The 19829-nt window shown below is 49.7% G+C and overlaps 1 non-coding gene across 1 annotated transcript; it reads left to right on the forward strand.

Moving 5' to 3' along the window:
• Nucleotides 1-12000: 12000 nt before the first annotated feature.
• LOC146810695 (U6atac minor spliceosomal RNA) lies at nucleotides 12001-12131 on the forward strand. Its single transcript, XR_014967120.1, has one exon. It is a non-coding gene; the product is annotated as a U6atac minor spliceosomal RNA (small nuclear RNA).
• Nucleotides 12132-19829: the final 7698 nt, after the last annotated feature.

A 19829-nucleotide genomic window follows, 5' to 3' on the forward strand; every position in this document is an offset into this window, starting at 1 on the left:
TCTATACTGGAGGCATATTCTAGCTAATTTCCATCTAGTTCTTACTCTAGGGAGACAGACAGACCACTTTCTGCTCATTAAAGACAGCCCCCAATATGAAGCATGTTTTGTTTTTTGTCCTGCCTGCATGAAGCCAAGAAGCAAATGGATTTGCCCACTGTGTAACTGATTAGTGCAGATTAGGGCCTTTTGTCACACGGACTTTAGAAATTAGAAGAAGTGTAGGATTCAAGATATTAGGTAAGCACAGGCAGCCCCTCAAGTGGGTATTAACCACTCTCCACAGTTCAAGTTGAATATAAAGGTATAATAGGGTATGCTAGCTCTTAAGAGAAGTTATTTGCTAGTTAACATTGAAGTATTGTAAATAGATACACTATGATAATCACAATAGCACAGTGGCAGTGAGAAATAATGAAGTGAGGTGCAGGTTTGTAGCAGAACTTTTTTGTTCTTCTGAATTTGTATTCACTATACATGAAGGTCTCTTCAACACATGCTTAATCCCCCTGTGGCGTGTAGGCCTGTGGCATTTTCAAGACTGCAAAATAGGGCTTATCTAATGAGTATCAAGATACTTTTCACTAATGTCTGAAAAACCAAATAGAGTTTGTTGGAACTGGCACATTCTGTTTGACTGAAGCGAGGCCTTAGCCAGGCAGAACCTACCACTCAGGGGTAGGTGATTACAGTCACTGTACAATATGGGCTACCACTTGGGTAGCATGGCACTGAGCAGTCAGGCTTATCACAGAGGCAATGTGTAAAGCATTGTAACATCACTCTCACACAATCAATACACTGAGTGTCACAAAAGAGACTTCACACATGGTGTATGTAAATAAAGTTTATATTCAACATACACATTAACTAATACAACATGAACATCATGTATTTTTGGTCATAAATCATAATCAGAAATATCACTAGAAGTACTAGGCCCAACCGTGTTAAAATGACATCAGTAATATTGGAAAGATCCTATTTTACCTCCCCCTGCACCCTTATGCAGTGCGAAACGGTGTCAGAATGAGGCCCACCCTGGCAAATACTATAATTCAATACCATACAGTTATAGGGTGCCCCCCAGATCACAACGATATCAGAAATATGTACACACAGATAATTACAACACTTTTAAACAGCACCATGGGCAAAGGCCACACGTGTAAAAGCCAATGTTAAAGTAGTATGAATTGGCAAGGAATCAACGTGTAAAGCAACACTGTGTGTGGTGTGATTAATAACAGGCAGTCACTCCACACACTGACTCAGCACCGATACGCGGTGCCACGGATACCAGGCAGGTCCGAATGGAGTGCACTTGCACACAGCACCATAATATGGTGCAACTGATATTCAGCAGGCCAGTTGATAATGCACATGCAGACCCCATGGCCCAAGCCCTTCTCCAGCATTCGGCTAATCAGACTACCCTACACCCATGGGCTGGAGGTAAAAAAAAATCCCCTCATAATTCTAGGCCGCATCCCAGGGAAGAAGGTGGGGGTAGGTAACAGGGCTAATTAAGCGGCGGTCGACAAATGGAGGTTTGGCCACTACTCAGGTCGTTCACCCACGATATGTGGAGCAGAAGCGAGCTGAGGCCAATAGTCATTCAATCAAAGTATTCAACACTGTGCCTTCCAGCACCAGTCCAGTTTTATGAAACATGGGAGGGTCACGAAGTCTCTTGACCCGCTTCTGATCACTCTCAGAAAGGTTCCATGGTCCACTCAATTACTCTCTCCCCCGACCCTGTCCGGGGTATGAATGGGGGATGAAATAGGAGAGCCTCTCGGAAAAAGGAGGCACCGTGTCAAACAAATGTCGATCAAAACAGCGCCATGGGACATGAATCCGCTCCTCCACACCTCCACTGGAAATGAAGCACAATGTCTGGTACGTGTTGATCTGAGTCACACCAGACAATTCTGGTCACGCACAATGAAGAGTTGCAAATCCCGTACCTCACTGCAAATGAGGCACAATGTCTGGTGAGCATTGATATGGGTCGCACCAGACAATTTTGGTCAAAAACACAGGGGCAAGTGCAGCAGTGTGGCACGAGACACCACTACGGGTATGCCATCACCTCCAGGAGTCACAGCCTGTGAGCTGGACACTTACCACAATGAGCATGCAGTCGGCATGTCGTGCTGCACTATCGACAAAGTGGGTCACGCGGGGTCCCGCAACCGGTCAATCCGCTCACCACCAAGACATCTCATGTGTGTTAACGACCCACGATGCAGATTCCACACTCCTTAGATGTAGTACTTTTGGGGCTCCACACAAGGCAATCTGTTCTCCAGGCTCAGCGATTATTTTCATGCTGTGTTACCAACTGGGATTCAGCAGATGATGTGGGCACTTAAGAGGGCACTGCTCACCAGGTGTTACAAGCAGACAGTATGAGTCCATCGTGGGAGGGCTTTGATGTCCCTGAGACCTTCACAAGAGAACAGGGGGAAAGCAAACAAGCCCTTTGAGCCACACAGCAGCAGGTAGCCAGACCAGGCAAGCCACTATTCAGGAAGGTTGAACAGTCCCTTCCAATGGCAGTAATCTTCCTTGTGCACAACAAATTCCTCTGAGAGTGTGCAACACCCAGTTCCAGTATCTCCGGTCCCCACAAGTGTATCTCTACACTGCTAAAGTATGGCACCAGTAGTTATACTGTAGTGTGCCTTTGAAGTTGGGGGTGTTTCAGAGGGGTTCCCTTTGCAACACAGATTAATCCCCTAAATTTCAGTCCTGTCTGCCATGGGGCCATGGAATGCATTTCTTAATATTAAGTGGGGCCATGATTTGGCTCTTGGAGGCAAACTGTCGAAACCCCTTCCTGCAATCTATCCAGCCAGGCCCTCAAATGGCAGATTATCTGTCATTCCAGTTGCATGCCTAATGTTTATAGCTGTCTCTGGAGAATGCACAGATGTCCTCCCCCAGCCTCCAGTGTCGACTGGAGTCAAACTAAAAGGCACACAAAGAGTTTTAGACCAGAGAAATGTCCACTTTCTAGAAGTGGCATTTCTAAGCTATTCATTACAAATCCCTCATTACCTAAAGGGGAGGCTTTGTCATTGTGAATTCAGTGACTGGAAGCAAGTATTGCAGCGTGAACTAATTTCAACCATTCCTCCATGTTAACCTATGGGAAGAGCAAACCTCATATGTAGTGACAACACACATGGGTATTCTTAACTACTTGGTCAGGGAACACACATGTGTACCTGCCTTTCACCTACCACTTGCTTCACCCCTTAAGACGTACCCCAGGGGTAATGAAAGGTCCCTTCAGGATTGGCCAGTGGTTTAGAAAGACCAACCTGAGCATAAGTGCAATTGTGCACACACAGGCCTGCAATGGCAGGCTACAGCCATATTTAAAAGCATCAGGTAAGCACTACTCCTACCGTGTGTAGGAAGGGCATGCACACTTTCACGCTGCATTTACAGTGGGAAAGTGCCCAGAGCCCTATGGCCACTAAAAGAGAATCAGCAAAACCCATGAGAAAAAAGAAAAAAGTTTAGGGAAACACTACCAAAAGCATGTCAGGTATAATAGAGTTTGTTTACTAAGGTGTGGATGAGCAGGCTTTTCTTGGTGATAGACGTCTTTGGTGCACTCTTCTTTCCCCATCTGATGCCAACTATAACTGGGTTATTTGTATAGAAACAGAGTTTGATTCTAAATACTGATCTGCCTGTATGAAAAATAAGTCATATTCTTTAGCACCTCTTTTTTTTACCTTTTAACTGCCCATTTTGTCACTTCAGCTACTAGCCTTTAAAGCCTAATTCCAGCCCACATTTTATTTGATATCTGGCTTCTAGAAGTTTGTTTACTTGCACACCTAAATTCTCACTGTCAAAGCAACCTCCTCCAGCAATCCTGCCTTCCTTTACAAGACTTTCCTCAATGTACTTCTTATATGTGGGGGACTAGCAACTATGATGGGTATGAGTGGAATTCACTGATGTCTCCCTGGGTTTTGCATCACAGGGATGCCAGCCTTGTGTCCGTCAGAGGTTCTTACTGGCCAGCGGTCGCACCTGACTTCTACACTCTTAAGAGGGTTTCCAAAATGCTGGTAAAATTTGCCCTCTTTGGTAAATGTCTCCTGAGGTGAGGATAGTACAGGAGGAGGGAGGTGGCAGGTCATCTCTGTAATGATCTATGCCATGAAGCCTTGTCACTGTGTACTACAGTTGAAACTTGGTAACAGCTCCCAAGCCCACAATCCTTGATAGACCTTAGTAGCCCCCTGTGGTGCCGGGAGTGTATTTAATTCACAACTTTAAGCCCCTCACTTCCAGCCAATGGCTTCATTGAGGAAAGGGCAATTCATGAAAGTCAGGGAGTGTACTGCTTTCCAGTCACTGCAATAAGCCTTCTCTCTTGCCATCAGCGTTTATCCCTTCAGACTGCTTATTAGTCTCTGTTTTTTTATCAGATGGACAGTGCTGCATAATCATCCTCATCGAAGCCCTTTAAACAGTCCTCCCTGCTCGGGTCTTCCGCTGCCTACTGACTCACAGGCATGCTCTCCCGAGAGCCCACTCTCCATCTAACCACACTAATTCCAGAGGCCACCTCACATCTCCGGCATCCTTGGTAGCTCTTTTCCAGTCCAGGGTCACCTTTGAAGGGCCTGTACTCCCACTGCCATGTACCTCCTGGGTCCAGATGCCACATCGCTCTCGTCTGCTCTGGAACAGGCCTCTGCTTTCTCAATGGTCACAGCCCTTCTACAGAGGTAAACCATGTCTCTTCGAGCTCCTGACAGACAACAGAGCAGCTGATCCTAAGTAGTGACCTGTGATGTTTTCATGGAGCAGAATCACAGTGGATCATCTTACTCGAAGTTGGTGCACACTTATACATGGCCCCCATGTTAAACTGCCTGGCTACACACATTTGAAAAGGAATTTATAGATGTAAGTTGGAGGCTTGAGTGATCAACCGCTAAAAAGACAAGTATCTTTAGGGAGAGCAAAAGTTATAGACGGGGTGTCAAATTTGCGGGAGCATAAGTGTTCTCCCCTGTGGGATGGCCATGGCTTGCTTCAGGCAGTGTGCAAGGGCTGAATCTCGAAATGTGTGACAGTGCTCATAGGTGACTGATTGGTTTAATGGCTGCAGGTTTGTACCTGTGAGCATCTATTGTGAAACTAATTGAGGATATTCTATGTCAGTCACTCATACTTTGCTGGAATCTCAGATGTTCAGAGGTAAAGAGACGTGTAGCCAGCGGTGGCCGCCATAAACAAAGGTGGTGGGGCAGGTGGAGGGAACGTGGGAGGGGTTGCGTGGGAGGGGTTAGAAATACTGTATTTAAAAAAACAAAAACATACCTTTATCCGCTGGCTCCTCCAGAGTCACGTCGTGCTGCCCTTCTCTTCCTGCTTGGTCCCAGCAGCCCCTGGGCCAGGTTACCATCCAATCCACATGCTGCAGAGCAGCACAGAGATTGGCCTGAGCGGGCTGGAAAGACTCTACTCAGACCAGGGAGTCTTTGGGATTTCTCCATCCAGCGGCTCAATGCATCCGGGCTGGAGAAAACCTAAGTGTGCATGCGTGTTTTGGTCGGCCTGAGATGGCTGGCCAAACACACATGAGCACTTAGGGAGTGCTCGTAGCACTCCTCCTCCCCCTCCCATGCCTCTGCCCCACCCCTCCCTACAGCACTGGCTCAGTGCTGGCAAATTCAAAATAAAATGATGCCAGAACATTGTTTTATTTTTCATTTGCTGGTTCTGAGCCAGGCAGTGGGGCAATGCTCCTCTGACATTGCGTAGGAGCCGTCACTGCACGGTGCAGCATGGTTTTATCCCTGTCTCTTCCTCGGTAGGGAGGAAATCTGGAAGCCATACCTCTCGTGGATGAATTTAGTCTGGAAATGAGCTGAGAAACAAAAGAGGGACCCTGATATCTAGATTAAAGAGAGGCAGAAGAAGGGAAATGAAAAATAAACACAGAACAACCTGTCTACTCAGTTAATTCACAATGGTTTAACTCACAAATATTTGTTATACTTTCCAAAACACATATGAGCCTTACAATCCAATAACATATTCAACTACATTGATATAATTTAAGAAACATTCATTTATTTCATAGTAGATTTCTTTTTTTATATTTTTTTGCGTATTTTGACTTATTTTAATGCTGAACTTTACATATACATATATTTGCAACAAATGTTGCTGTTGATTTGTATACAAAACAGATACAGAGCATCACTTTATATGAATATCCTCTCTCCAGTCCAGTTCAAACTGCACCCCACACATACACAAATCTAATCACACACACACACACACACACACAATCATATCCCATTCATACGTCATCTGCTGAAACAATAGATATCTTGCAAACGAAACAAGTTAAAACATGCAGTTTAAAGACCCAAGACCAACCACAAGGCTTGTCTAACATAGGTGTCGTCTAATAATGATAATACACTGAAATCATACCTAGAGATAACTATACCTTAAACTGTGCATGCATCTATAGACTTCCTATCGTCTGTATACAATCTATATAAACACTGATATCACTTCATGTTAATTTACATTTTCGTAGACCTCCAGATAGTAATTTGTTATATTGAGGACCTTCTTCTGATTTTCTTTAATATTATTTCAAATTAACTGTGACCTTTAGATTCAACTTCAGTAAGCACCAAGGGGCATATCAGCAACAACCGGCGATAATTATCGCTAAGCGCACTTAGCGCTAAGATAATTATCGCCGGCTAGCGTGGATTTTTATCGCTGAGATAGCATGCGATTAGCAACGCTTATCTCAAAAGCGATAAAAATCATCACGCTAACAGCCAGACATGAGATTATCGCTAGAAACCCAGCGATAATCTCACGCAATGTGGCGTTAGCTTGATGATAGGGACTAACAAACTTAGCCATGATATCCACCTTCCATTGGATGTCATGGCTAAGTCAGTCCTGAAGCAGGCGTAAGGAAAGTAGCGATAACAGGGGTTATCTCTACTTTTCTTGCTGCTATGCTTCATAGCGTGGGGCTTGATGATAGGAGAAATGTCGCTCAGCAACATTTCTCCTGTCATGTCAGGTCAGGAACGCCCACTTTGCATCTCATTAGAGATGCAAAGCTGGGCGTTAGGAATCTCTACGCTAACGCAAGTTTTCACGCGTTAGCGTGAGCTTGCTAATTAGGCGATAAAATTATCGCCGCTTTTCGGCCGAAAACGGCCGCAAAAGTGGTGATAATTCTATCGCCTCGCCTTGCTGATATGCCCCCAAGTCTGGGAATGGAAAGTGAGAAAGAGAGACTCTGGGTTGGCCTAAGTCTCCAGTTAGTGGACTGCCCGGAGCTCTCATGGCTTCATGCCTTTACTTTACCCAATGATAACCTGGAAGAAGAAAGGTGGAAGGGGAAGAGGTCCCGGGCGTTAGCGAGGCGACAGAATTATTAGAAGAATGTAGCTCCTCATGCTTGAGTGAGTGTCAGGTCCATGGTGTGATTGTGACATAAGTGTGTGCCCTATATCCGAATTCTAATAAATATTATCATGGCTGTGGTGTTACTAAATGAAAATTTCCTCATTGATTTTCTTTTTCTAGCCAGCACCAAGGCTCCTGTGATGCCACTTTGTACCAGGGAAGCTAAGTATATGGTACCTGATAGTGGACGTGTATAAGGAAAAGTGTGTCGTATTGGCAGTGTCATAATCTATGTTGAATAGGAATGTGTCTTCTACTATGTCTTGCACGTGGTACAAGGTGAAGATATGATTTGTTTTCTTAAGTATCTCCTCTGCTTTGGTGAGGACAACACCTGCATCCGATACACATGGAATGAATGTGTCTTTGTATGCTGATAGCTGCACCTCCCCACCCTAGCCCAGCCATACCATACAACAAAATAGCTAAACAGTCCAACCACAGCCTCCTTTCATAATGCAACTCAAGGATAAAATGGAAAGAGTGGGCTTCGATGCAAATCCGCGACTCAAAATGAATGAATGGAAGTTAGAGTGTGTTCTCTTCCTTGAGGAAATCCACACCCCTACCTGCTTGTGGTACACATGACGAATTTGTGTCTGGGTACCGAAGGAGCCTGATACCAGCAAGTGTAGGGAACTACGGAGAGCACTCCGCTCTGGATTGAGATTGTTTTAATCATATTCTGTCTCTAATACAGATTTCTGTTGCCCAGGAATGTTTTTGTTTCATTCTACTGTGCTGTTATGTTCACATTATTTTTACTAGTATTGCTGAAGTGACCAAGACACTGGTCTCACACTACATAGGGAACATATGTGTCGAACTGAACCCTGGATCTCTCTTGCAGCGCTTGCAATGATGCTGTCAATAACCATTCACAATTCACTTCATACCTTTTCTATATAATATGGGGATTACAAACTAGTTATGCCGTTTTTTTAGGTTGTGTGGATGAACACTTGTGCACTGCTGAACAATTTCGTAAATGCTTGTTTTTGCTATCATTCTGCAGCACCTAGAGGGTCTGCGCAAATCAGGAAGTCAATATTGACCCCCGCAACAGTGGCGTAACACAAAATGATGCCCCCCCCCTGCACTTTGGCCTCCCATATATCACAGATATTCATTGCCCGTGGGCTAAATGCCCACCCCTGAATGGTTGAGAGGACTCTTAATGGTTGCAACCCCCTCACCCCCACACACACCACAGGGACTACATGGGCCTCCATTACGCCCCTGCCCTTCAGCATGGTCGTTTTCATATATGTGCTACTACACACCAGAAAAACACAGTCACTGAAAAATGTTAGTTAGGAAAGAGTAGGCGTTGTTGCTACTTCGGTGGAGATGAAAATGGAAAAACTAAATATTCTGAGCAGTACACCAGATGGATCTTGTTACAATGTGCACAAGAATTAAAAAGTCAAATGTATTTACTGTTCAAGCACGGTTATGCCAAACACACATATTCTGTACACATTACATTAGCTGCTGGGGCCCTGTACAAAATTGATAGCATTGCTGTTTTAAATTTAAAGCATACTGCATTGTGAGTACTGAAATAACTTCATTTGCGATGGTTTTCCTTCAGTGAATTCGTGTGGAACTTGATCATCCCATTGCCCTTTGCCATGAAGAAAGGCGTGCATCATCCCTTCAGCAAAATGTTAGAACAGGTATTAAAAGCTATGATGGCACACATAAAAGAGAGCACATGTATTTTCATATTGACACCAATGAGTTGGCGCATTTTAAGATATTGCCTCCATAACTAATACCGATGTTGCAAGAAAATTCTACTTATGTACAGCTTGTGTCCTCAGATGGCAAACATCAAACCTTCAGCAAGAGAAAAATAAATACTATTTAAATGTTCCCCTGATTGCTTCCTTCTGTCTAGAAACGGACCATGGTTTGTTCATTTTAATGGCTAAGAGTAAGTACATTTTATTGTATATGAGGAATTAAAATCATTACACAAGGTTAAGAAGTGTGTTAAAAATTGACGACTGGTCATGACAGTTAACTTACATTTGATTAAATAGACAAAAACAGACAATAAATTTAAAATAGCAATGATCTGTAAATGTTTTTTAAAAACAGTTTGTAGAAACTTCATATAGCTGCTCATTTTGGATACACTTTTTGTGTTTAGGCAATGTCTTGATCCATCATTACAACTTGACAATTTGTTTGTAAGCATGATCCATTTTATTAGGTCGAGCCTGGGTACTACGCATGCGCTGTCTGCAGGAACTGATGTAATCACCATACAACTGTAATCCCGCCTACTGCTTGTCATTGGTTCAATCCTGAGTTGGTCTTCTTTGCTGGCTCCTCATTGATTGGCACTTCCTATACCTCCCTTCCATGTTTCGCATCCGCCAACTACAATTTCCTTACACTGTAGGTGTTTATATTTCCTTTGGAGACTACTTCTTTAGTTTCCTGCTCGTATTACACTGTGGGTGGCCATGCATAACTTTAATATAGATGGGCGCCGCGATTATGGTTCCGCACAGAGCCTGTTTTTATGTTTCTTGTTAACAGTGGCGGCCGCATGCCTTCCTTTTGTTCTGTGCGGCTCGCCCAATTCTGTCACAAAAAATATAAAAAATTTTTTTTAATGCAGCATGGCATGTTTAACAATAGCAAGTGCATACTTTTCATTTCTTCGGAGTAAGCATGGGGGAAGGACCAATCCCTCGCCACAGCTCGAAGAGGAGTCCCCTTTGCTGATACTCATTGTTTTTTATAAAACATTGCTTTAACAAAAGTGGCTGTGCATTTCTGTTCTTCGGTGTAAGCACTGGGTGTGGCCGGTCCCTCCCCACAGCTTGAGAAGTCACCTCTGCTAAAACTCATTGTTTTATAAAATATTTATTTTTACAGCGCAGCAATCTTTTCTTAGGAGTAAGTAGGGGGGTGAGACTAATCCTGCCTCGCTGAAAGTAGTTTAGTATCTTATATGGGATCCCAGGCCGGAATGACTGCCTGGAGAAACAGGAAGTGGGCGGACTGCAACTCCTAGGTAATGCACCTCCATCTCCAACTTCGGACCACACAATAAATTCAGATATAAGCACTGTCCAGCAGACTTGCTTGCCGTTCAGCGGTGTTATTGGTAAATTAAAATATTTGCCTCAGATCACACTGTTTGGTTAAATTCGGAAGCTGTAATTAATCCAGGTTTCTTGGTTTCACTTTCTGCCTCCTGACTGTGAATGGCTGCACATCATTTACTGCACACAGGCTCCACGCTTTACGGTTCAGCAGGGCTCCTGCTTTATATGTTTCTTTTTAACCGTGGTGGCCTTGCGCCTTTCTTTTGATCTGCGAAGCTCACCCAAATCTATAATAATATATGATGTTTTTTTATGTAGAGCCTCAGCTTTAACAATACAGATGCCAGTTTCCAACCTGTAGGGAATATACCCGAAGTGTTAACCTTGCTGCTCTGAGATCTTGGCCAAAATCAACTGTACGGCTGTATTTGCGTTTGTAAAATGGATACCAGTACCCAGCACACATGCTCACCTCAGAGCTGCTGCTCTGGCCAGTTTGGTGTATTATCGGTAAAATAAAATCTTTGTCTCAGATCAAACAATTTGGTTAAACTGAGAAGCCGTGATTAATCCAGGCTTTTTTGGTTTCACGTTCTGCCCAGTTATCCATGTGATTTATTAGCCTGCTTTGTGATTGGATGTTTTGAGACCTGCTGATTGTACACATCAAACAGCTACTGAAGCCAAGTAAAATATCTTTTTGTTTTCCCCGTGGTTGAAGTAGCCCGTGAGACTTCTTCATGTGCTCTCATTTTGAGGGTTGCAATTGTTTGCAGTTGGTCGTTAATTAGAGGAGTGTCCACCTCCCCACTTTATAAATGCCGCTGACCGCGGCCCCCGCAGGGGGCCACTCGGCGGTCGGCGCCTTAGTGGCCCCGGGGCCCCGGTCACCCCTCCCCACTCCCTCCTTCGGGGGGGGGCGGGGGCAGGGATCCTGATTGTGCCCCCCTCAGTGTCGGGGGCCGGAAGTGACGCGCAAGGCGCGTCACTTCCGGGCCCAGGTGTGAGGGGAAGGCTATTTAGCCTTCCCCCACCCTCACTGGCGACCTCTTTGTCGCCCACCTCGCCTTTTGACGGTCGCTGGCTGCTCGTCGCTGATTTCCGGGTTCCACGCCGCATCGGTAATCGTCGCTGCCCAACTTTGACGGTGAGTCTTGTTGCTTCCGCTCCGCCCCGGCCCCGTCCCTGGGCAGTACCAGGTCGACGGGGCCCCTGTGGCTTGGATGACCACGGGCGGAGGGGGCACAAGATCAAAGTGGGAGTCGAATTTGTATGTAGTGCGGCGTGGATTTGTGCGGCAATGAGCAGTACGTTTAATCGCCTGCAGTCGCTCGTGGGGGAGTGAGAGCATTATTGTCGGGTGCCGTCAGAAGTTTAAGCGTGTAGGGCACGTTGGTGCCGAGCGTTACGGTGGTTATGGATAAGGCCTGGGAATATTGTGTTGTACTAAAGGAGAGGAGGTTAGCACCCCCCCTTGACAAGGATGGTAGAGGTCCCAGTGGCCTTGCCAACGCATATACGGTTAAGGCACTGCCACTTACTTCGCTCCCCCCCCCCCCACCGCTTTTGGCGTCCATGCCTTTGGGGGTCGCGCTTATCTTTCTCTCGCTGGCGATCCCGGTTAACGAGTACACCCAGCAGCCCCGTGTATCGAGCTGGGCTCCGGAAGGATTTGGTTTTGCCGCGGTATGCGGGTACCCAGTCCATTGCGGCAGGTATTCAACGTCCTGCGCTAACTCTATGGGTCTAGAACAGGCGCACGGTTTCCGTGGCATGTGTACAACTTAGGGATTTTACTCGCAGCTTTCCAACGCTCTTTTGTTTCAGGTGGGCGGGGCAAAGAGCTTTTCGCTGCCGATTTATAACACCCCCTCCCCCGCGAGCTCCGAAGTATGGGGGGGGGGGCTTTGTTGGTGTTGACCCGGCGGCGGCGTCACCATTGCGGCGAGTTCGCGCTCGCTCATTTAAATACGTGTATATGTAAATTATCCAGGGTCGCTGGTTTATACCCGTTTGTTTATATTTAACCGAGCTTTTGGGGTCGTGCCACATCTCGGGCCCTGGGCAAATCACTTAATCTCCCGTGCCTGTATGGGTTTAAATACAGGGTGAGATGGGTCCCAATAACCTTAGGGGCGAGTACATGGAAGCACAAATAATCGAACAACCTGCCCCGGGGGCTTCCAGAGGCTTGAGTTACGAAAATCTAGGAGGAAGGCGATTGTCCCCGCGCCCCTCAGTGCGGAGGGCTTTCCACGGTCTCGCTTGGGCCCGTGGCCGCCCGGTGAGCGAGCGCGCGCTATTTAAAATACAGCAGGAGAGATGCGGAGTCGGGCCATTTAAAGCGTTTCAAATAACTTCGGGTCCAGTGCGCGCTAGGTAAATATAACCTTCAGGTCGAGCGCGCGCTATGTAAATAAATGTAATAAGCGGGATGCTTAGTCGGGTCATTCCAAGCGCGATCATAACTTCGGGTCGAGCGTGCGCTATGTAAATACAACAGGCCTAATGCATGCGGAGACGGGTCATTTCATAGCTCAATGTTAAGTCTGCTGCCTACGGTCGTAAAGGGTCTCACAGGACAGGGGTTCGAGTCCCGGGAACGCGTTCAAAATGTCATAGAAATTTCGAAATCATCTTTCTAAATCACAACGATGCTTAACCCACCGCTTGCGTCTAACACTCCCATTACCTTGGGGTTATCTCGACGCTACATAGGAGGTGCCTTTGCGGCGGGGGCAGCATGATAGAGGTGGGCACCGCTGCATCTGGCCGGTGGGGCGATGGCTAAATGGGCAACCTAAACTTCAGTGGTGTGGCGCAGGTGCGCACCAGTTGCCGTGGTTGGGGTGGGGGTCGGGGCGAGCGAGGTGGGCATTGTAAGAAGTGATATGTATGACCACCCGTTGGGCTCTCGCTCTGTGCTCCAGATCCCCCCCCCCCCCCCAAGGGGAGGGCTGCGAGCCGCGGGTCGCGTCGCAGTCCTGGACAAAGCATTTATTCCCCGTGTGTATGCAATATGTAATGTAAAGTGTGCCAATAATTGTGTAGGCACGCTACGATAAAGGCAATGAACGCAGATTTGGTCGTGTTCGTTCACGCGAGACTGTGATTTTGGGGCAAATCGGCGCCAGGAGGTAGTATGGGGGGAGGGCGCAAGCGAGCACCATGCTGCTTGCCAGGTTCAGGGTGGGGATGAGGGCAGACGCGAACAGGGTGTGCATGGTTAACGTGATGTATGAGCACCTGTGTCCTCTCTCCCCCCCCCCCCCCACTCTCCCCCCCCCTTTTTTCTTGCGGTACAGCCACGCCTTTTCGTGTATGCATATTTCTTGCGCTTATGCTGGTTTCTTTTGCAGTACATTCGTCCGCTTTCACTGACTGGAGGATTATTAATTGGCGACAGAGAGACGCGAGACAAACACCATCCGTATTCGGGGCTCAGACGGGAATAAGAGAGAACAACCGCTAAGTGATGGACAGCCAAGGATTATCCCCCCCCCTTTTCACACCAGGGACACAGGTTGAGGAGTCTGTGCCGGACACTTCGGAGGAAGCACGGATTGCCGCTTTCCTGGAGCTGACGAGGGCCAAGGGTTTAGCTTGGGCGACGGAACTATTGAAAGCCAGTACCCCCCCAGACTCTGGGATAGCGATGGACGGTCCGGCTACGGATAAGGATGTAGGGGAGGTTGCGGGCCCGTCACGGTCGAAAAGAATCCGCCGCCCGACGAGCAAAGACTTTCCGGTAGAACAGCCACCGGCTCGGAATAGAGCGGCCCCTCCTCACAGGCCCCCAGCGCCCCCCCAGGCGGCGGTTAGCTTGGGGACGGGGGCGCACAACGGTCTGCCTGGCCCGCCACAGGCGTCATTTGCCTCAGCAGAGGATTTGGGTAAGCTTGCAGACACTTTAAAAGACTTCATGGCTGAGGTCAGATCCGGTCTGCTGCTTGCCAGGTCACCCCTAGGGGTTGGTCCGGCCGCCCCACCGCCGCCGACTGTTATCCCGGCGCCGGGGGGCTTCACGCAGGTGTGGTGTCAGCCGCCGGCTGCGTTGGAACCCCCTCCGCATCCCACACCCCCAGCTGCTGCTGTGGCCGAGAGCGCGGCAAGTGCGGTTGATACTGCAGTAGTGGTTCCCCCAGCGGTACCGACGCCGGCACCAACGCTAGCCGTAGCACCTAAGCCTCTAGTTACCACTGCCCCGCTAGTATCGGGCCGCTGTTCACTCGCTTGGATGGTCCCTCTAGTGGCCAAAGAAGGGATTTGGCGCAGGGAATTTATTGATATCTTCACCCTTCTCATGCATGGGGCGGAGGGGGTAGATACCAGGAGGATGGGCAACAAGGAAGAGGACAAGCGGGTGCGGTATCATGTATATCCCACCAAAAATATTGTGACTTGGGGTCAGGCCTTTGCCATTTTTGCGGCAGTGATAGTGGAGAAATTCCCAGATGAAGGGCCTGGTCTCTTCCACTATGCAAGCGTGATTACTGAAGAGGCTGCTAAGGGTGGGGGCATGGGATGGTACCACTATGACTGTGACTTCCGCAGACAGAGAGCAATCTGCCCAGATCTTGAATGGGACCAGTTGGAGGTCCGTTTATGGGTAAAACACATGGGCAAGCATACTGAGGGGTCTACGACGAAGTCAGGTACAGAGAGCGGCGTAAAGAGCAAAGAGAAAGAGGATAAAAAGGAGAGGAAATGGGAGAGCAGGAAGTCCTTTCGGGGCGGGCGTGGGGGGGGTCGCAGGCCTGGCTTTCGGGCACGGTCTTCTGGAACTTGCAGGCTCTTCAATGCAGGGTTCTGCTCCTGGGACAAATCATGCCGTTTCTCCCACAACTGCAGCGTGTGCGGGGCCCCCTATGCCGCTACCGCATGCTCCAAGCGCGACACCCCCGACAAGCCTTCATCCAGCAAGTAGCCCGGGGGGCTCCCCCCCTCCTGCGCTTTGGCCCCCTGCGTACACAGCTGCCAGCGCGCATGACCTAGCCCCACACGACCATGTGAAAGGGCCCTCTCCCATCTGCGTAAAGAACCTCCTCAGCGCACTCCGCGGTTACACTGGCAAGGAAGGGTCCCTCATTTCTGAGGGTTTCTTAGACGGTTTCCGCATTCCTTATCAAGGCCCCTTAGTGAGCAGGGATGCGGAGAATCAGAAGTCAGCTAGGGAACACCCGGAGGTAGTGCGGGATAAAATAGCGAAGGAGGTGTCTTTGGGCAGGGTGGCGGGCCCATTTTCATCACCCCCTATGCCCCACTTTGTGATTTCTCCCCTGGGGGTGGTACCAAAAAAGGAGCCAGGGGCTTTCCGACTTATCCACAACCTATCACACCCAGAAGGGGACTCCGTGAATTCCTGGCTGGACGAAGGTAAATGCTCAGTGTCTTACTGCTCCCTAGACCTGGCAGTCGACATGATCAGGAGGGCAGGGAAGGGAGCCTGGTTGGCCAAGTCTGATATCGAATCGGCCTTCCGGCTCCTGCCAGTACACCCGGACAGCCAACACCTTCTGGGCTTCAAGTGGGGGGACCAGGTCTTTTATGATAGGTGTATGCCCATGGGATGCTCGGTGTCTTGTGCGTACTTTGAGGCGTTCAGCTCCTTCCTACAGTGGGCCTTAACAAACAGGTATGGCATTGAGGGAGTGACCCACTACCTGGATGATTTCCTTTTTATCGGGGGAGCTGACTCGCAAGATTGTGCACGGGCGCTGCAATGTTTCAAGGAATTGGCAGGACACTTGGGCGTACCTTTAGCTCCTGGTAAGACCGAGGGTCTGGCGCAGGTTTTGGTATTCTTGGGCATCGAGTTGGACACGGTAAAGGGCGTGTCCCGACTCCCTGCGGATAAGGTACAGGCCCTGCGTCAGGAGATCTGCGAACTACTGGGTAGGGACAAGGCTACTCTAGGTGAAATCCAATGCCTGCTAGGGACCCTGAATTTTGCGCTAAAGGTCATACCCATGGGGAGGGTCTTTGCACGCAGGCTAGCTAGGGCGACTGCTGGTATAAAGAAGAAACATCACTGGGTCAAGTTGGGGACAGGGCTGAAGCAGGATCTGGCGGTATGGAGCGAATTCCTCGCCTGCTTTAACGGGACGGTTATTTGGAAGCAGCCCTGGATTGATAGTCAGGAACTCTGTCTTTTCACAGATGCCTCAGGCAGGGAAGGTTTTGGGGCTATCCTGGGCGAAGAATGGTGCGCGCAGGGATGGCCCAATGTTTGGCGCAGGCGTAGGATCACCAAAAATGTTACTGTGTTGGAGCTCTTCCCGATTGTTGTTGCATTACACCTATGGCCGGCGGCATTGTCAGACAGAAAGGTGGTTTTCTGGTCTGACAACATGGCGGTCGTTCAGGCAATTAACAACCAGTCCGCCAGGTGCCGGCTGGTGCTGTGCCTACTAAGGGAGTTGGTCCGGGCTTGCCTGCGTATCAATGTGGAGTTTAAAGCCAGGCACATTGAGGGGATTCAAAATGTGGCAGCTGACGCTCTTTCTCGTTTTCAGTGGCTCCGATTCAGGGAGGCCTGGCCGCGGGCGAGAGCGCAGATGACCCCATTCCCGGACCATCTATGGAGGATCCTGCAGTGGGACTGAGCCTGAAAGCGATGGGAGAAAGAGCTCTGGCCCCAGGTACCAGAAAGCGTTACAGCGCCCACATGGCAACATTCAGAGCAACTTCTGTGGCACTGGGTACTTCAGGTGCTGCGTTGGTGTCCCAGGTCCGAGCATTCCTGGTGTGGGCTAGGGGACAAGGGAAGAGCCGCTCATGGGTGGGCAGTCACTTGGCAGCCGTAAGCCACGACACTAGGTTGTCTGGCGGGGCGGATCCCACTAACTCCTATCCCATCCGGGCCGCCTTGAAGGGTTGGGCTAGGGAGGAGCCCAGGGCCCCTGATAATCGAGCGCCCATTGATTTCGAAATCCTGAAAGGCATGCTAGGGGCTCTCGAGTTAGTCACCTACTCTCATTACGAGGCCACGCTGTTTTCAGCCACATTCTGCTTAGCATTCTTCGGGGCTTTCAGAGTCAGTGAGTTAGTGGCTAGGTCCAAGGTCGACTGTTCAGGGGATGCGCTGGCAATTTCAGACGTGTCCATTTCCGGGTCCCTGACCATTCTTTTACGCAAGTCCAAGACTGATCAGTCGGGGCGGGGGATCAGGGTGGTTCTCCAGCCCCTAGGTGACCCCAGGTTCTGCCCAGTACAATGGGTAAAGGCGTTTTTGGAACACAGACCGCCTGGCCCTGGTTATCTCCTGTTGCATTCAAATGGTACCCCTGTAACTAGATACCAGTTCGAGCAGGTAATCAGGGCCAGTTTAGCCAGGGCGGGGCTCGCCCGGCCGGACAGAATGTATTCCAGCCACTCCTTCCGCATTGGCGCTGCCACCGCCGCTCACCTGGCGGGATTAGAGGCCGCTCAGGTGAAGAAACTGGGGCGTTGGGAATCTGATTGCTATAAGATATACGTTCGCCCGTGAGGCAGCGGTCAGTAATGTGTTTGTGATTTATGGTGTGTATCGTTGAAATCACCCTTTCTGATTAAATAACTTGTGTGCACACCATGTCTCCTCTTTATTAGGACGAGTGGTGTGGGTGATCGGGCATTCATTTGTCGCCCGGGCGGCCCAATGGGCATTGCACCGTAATTGGATGCGACACTTCCCGCAGACCGAAGTGGAATGGATGGGGGTGCCGGGGATGAGATGGTTCGAACTCAGGAATAAGATCGAGCAGAGACTAAGAGCACACGGGTCCACCTTGCCCCACCTGTTGGTGATACACCTGGGCGGTAACGACCTTGTTACCCTAGGGAGACGATTGCTGTTATTAGCCATGAAAAGAGACTTAGGGGAAATCTGCAAACGTCTGGGCGAGTGTGAGATCGTGTGGTCTGAGATTATCCCCCGCAGGTCTTGGCGGGGAGCTAAATCCTTGGAAGCGGTGGAGCACTCCAGGAGGCGCATTAATGGAGCAATGCGTAAGTTCACAGCCCAAAGGGGTTTGGGCTTTATTCGCCATGAGATGATTCGGGGGAATGTGAAGGGGTACTTCGACTTGGATGGAGTACACCTCTCCCAAATAGGCATGGACCTGTTTTATTGGATTTAAGCGAAGCATTGGTGAATAGAGGGTGCAGGTAAAGAGCTAGGTTGGTGGGGGGCCCTGGCTGCGACGGTTAGCCGCCTCCAGGGCTGTGGCGGAGTTACAGGGCGATCTGGAAGCAGGCCGGTACAAAGGGTACCTCTGCGCGGCACCACGTGGTGCCTGAGCCAAAACGAGGAGCCTCCAGAGAGGTCCCGGAAGCCGGTCGGCGCCCCGCTAGGCCTGCGGGCGGTTGTGGGCCTGAACAACCGGGGGCTTGCTATGCGACGCTCCGCCCCGAGAGGGGGGGTGTGAGTAGAATTTCAACGGCACGTGATCGAAAAAAGAATCACTTGGGGGGCAGCACTTGCGGGTCGTTCCCGTGCTGCCCGGCTCATCAGGCGGGGCAGGTGAAGTAGATGGCCGCCTGCCCTTGGATCGCCCGTAAGATAACCCACCTATTACATATCCTGGAATTATGTAATAAATCCTGCAGCATTTGTTACCCATTTACAACTGTTTCTTGTGTCTTCTTTGGGTAACCTAAATTTGGGGGAAGGGGGTGAGCGGGGTGCCCCTGGGGGTACTATGCCGCTGACCGCGGCCCCCACAGGGGGCCACTCGGCGGTCGGCGCCTTAGTGGCCCCGGGGCCCCGGTCACCCCTCCCCACTCCCTCCTTCGGGGGGGGGGCGGGGGCAGGGATCCTGATTGTGCCCCCCTCAGTGTCGGGGGCCGGAAGTGACGCGCAAGGCGCGTCACTTCCGGGCCCAGGTGTGAGGGGAAGGCTATTTAGCCTTCCCCCACCCTCACTGGCGACCTCTTTGTCGCCCACCTCGCCTTTTTACCCTCCCTACCGCTTACCCGGCGTGGTGTGGTGGGGTGGGGTTTTTGGCTGAACGTTTTAATGTTTTATTTTTCGTTGCAGGCGGAGTTACAGGGCGATCTGGAAGCAGGCCGGTACAAAGGGTACCTCTGCGCGGCACCACGTGGTGCCTGAGCCAAAACGAGGAGCCTCCAGAGAGGTCCCGGAAGCCGGTCGGCGCCCCGCTAGGCCTGCGGGCGGTTGTGGGCCTGAACAACCGGGGGCTTGCTATGCGACGCTCCGCCCCGAGAGGGGGGGTGTGAGTAGAATTTCAACGGCACGTGATCGAAAAAAGAATCACTTGGGGGGCA

The sequence above is a fragment of the Triturus cristatus genome, chromosome 7, assembly GCF_964204655.1.
Source record: "Triturus cristatus chromosome 7, aTriCri1.1, whole genome shotgun sequence".
Lineage (NCBI taxonomy): Eukaryota > Metazoa > Chordata > Amphibia > Caudata > Salamandridae > Triturus > Triturus cristatus.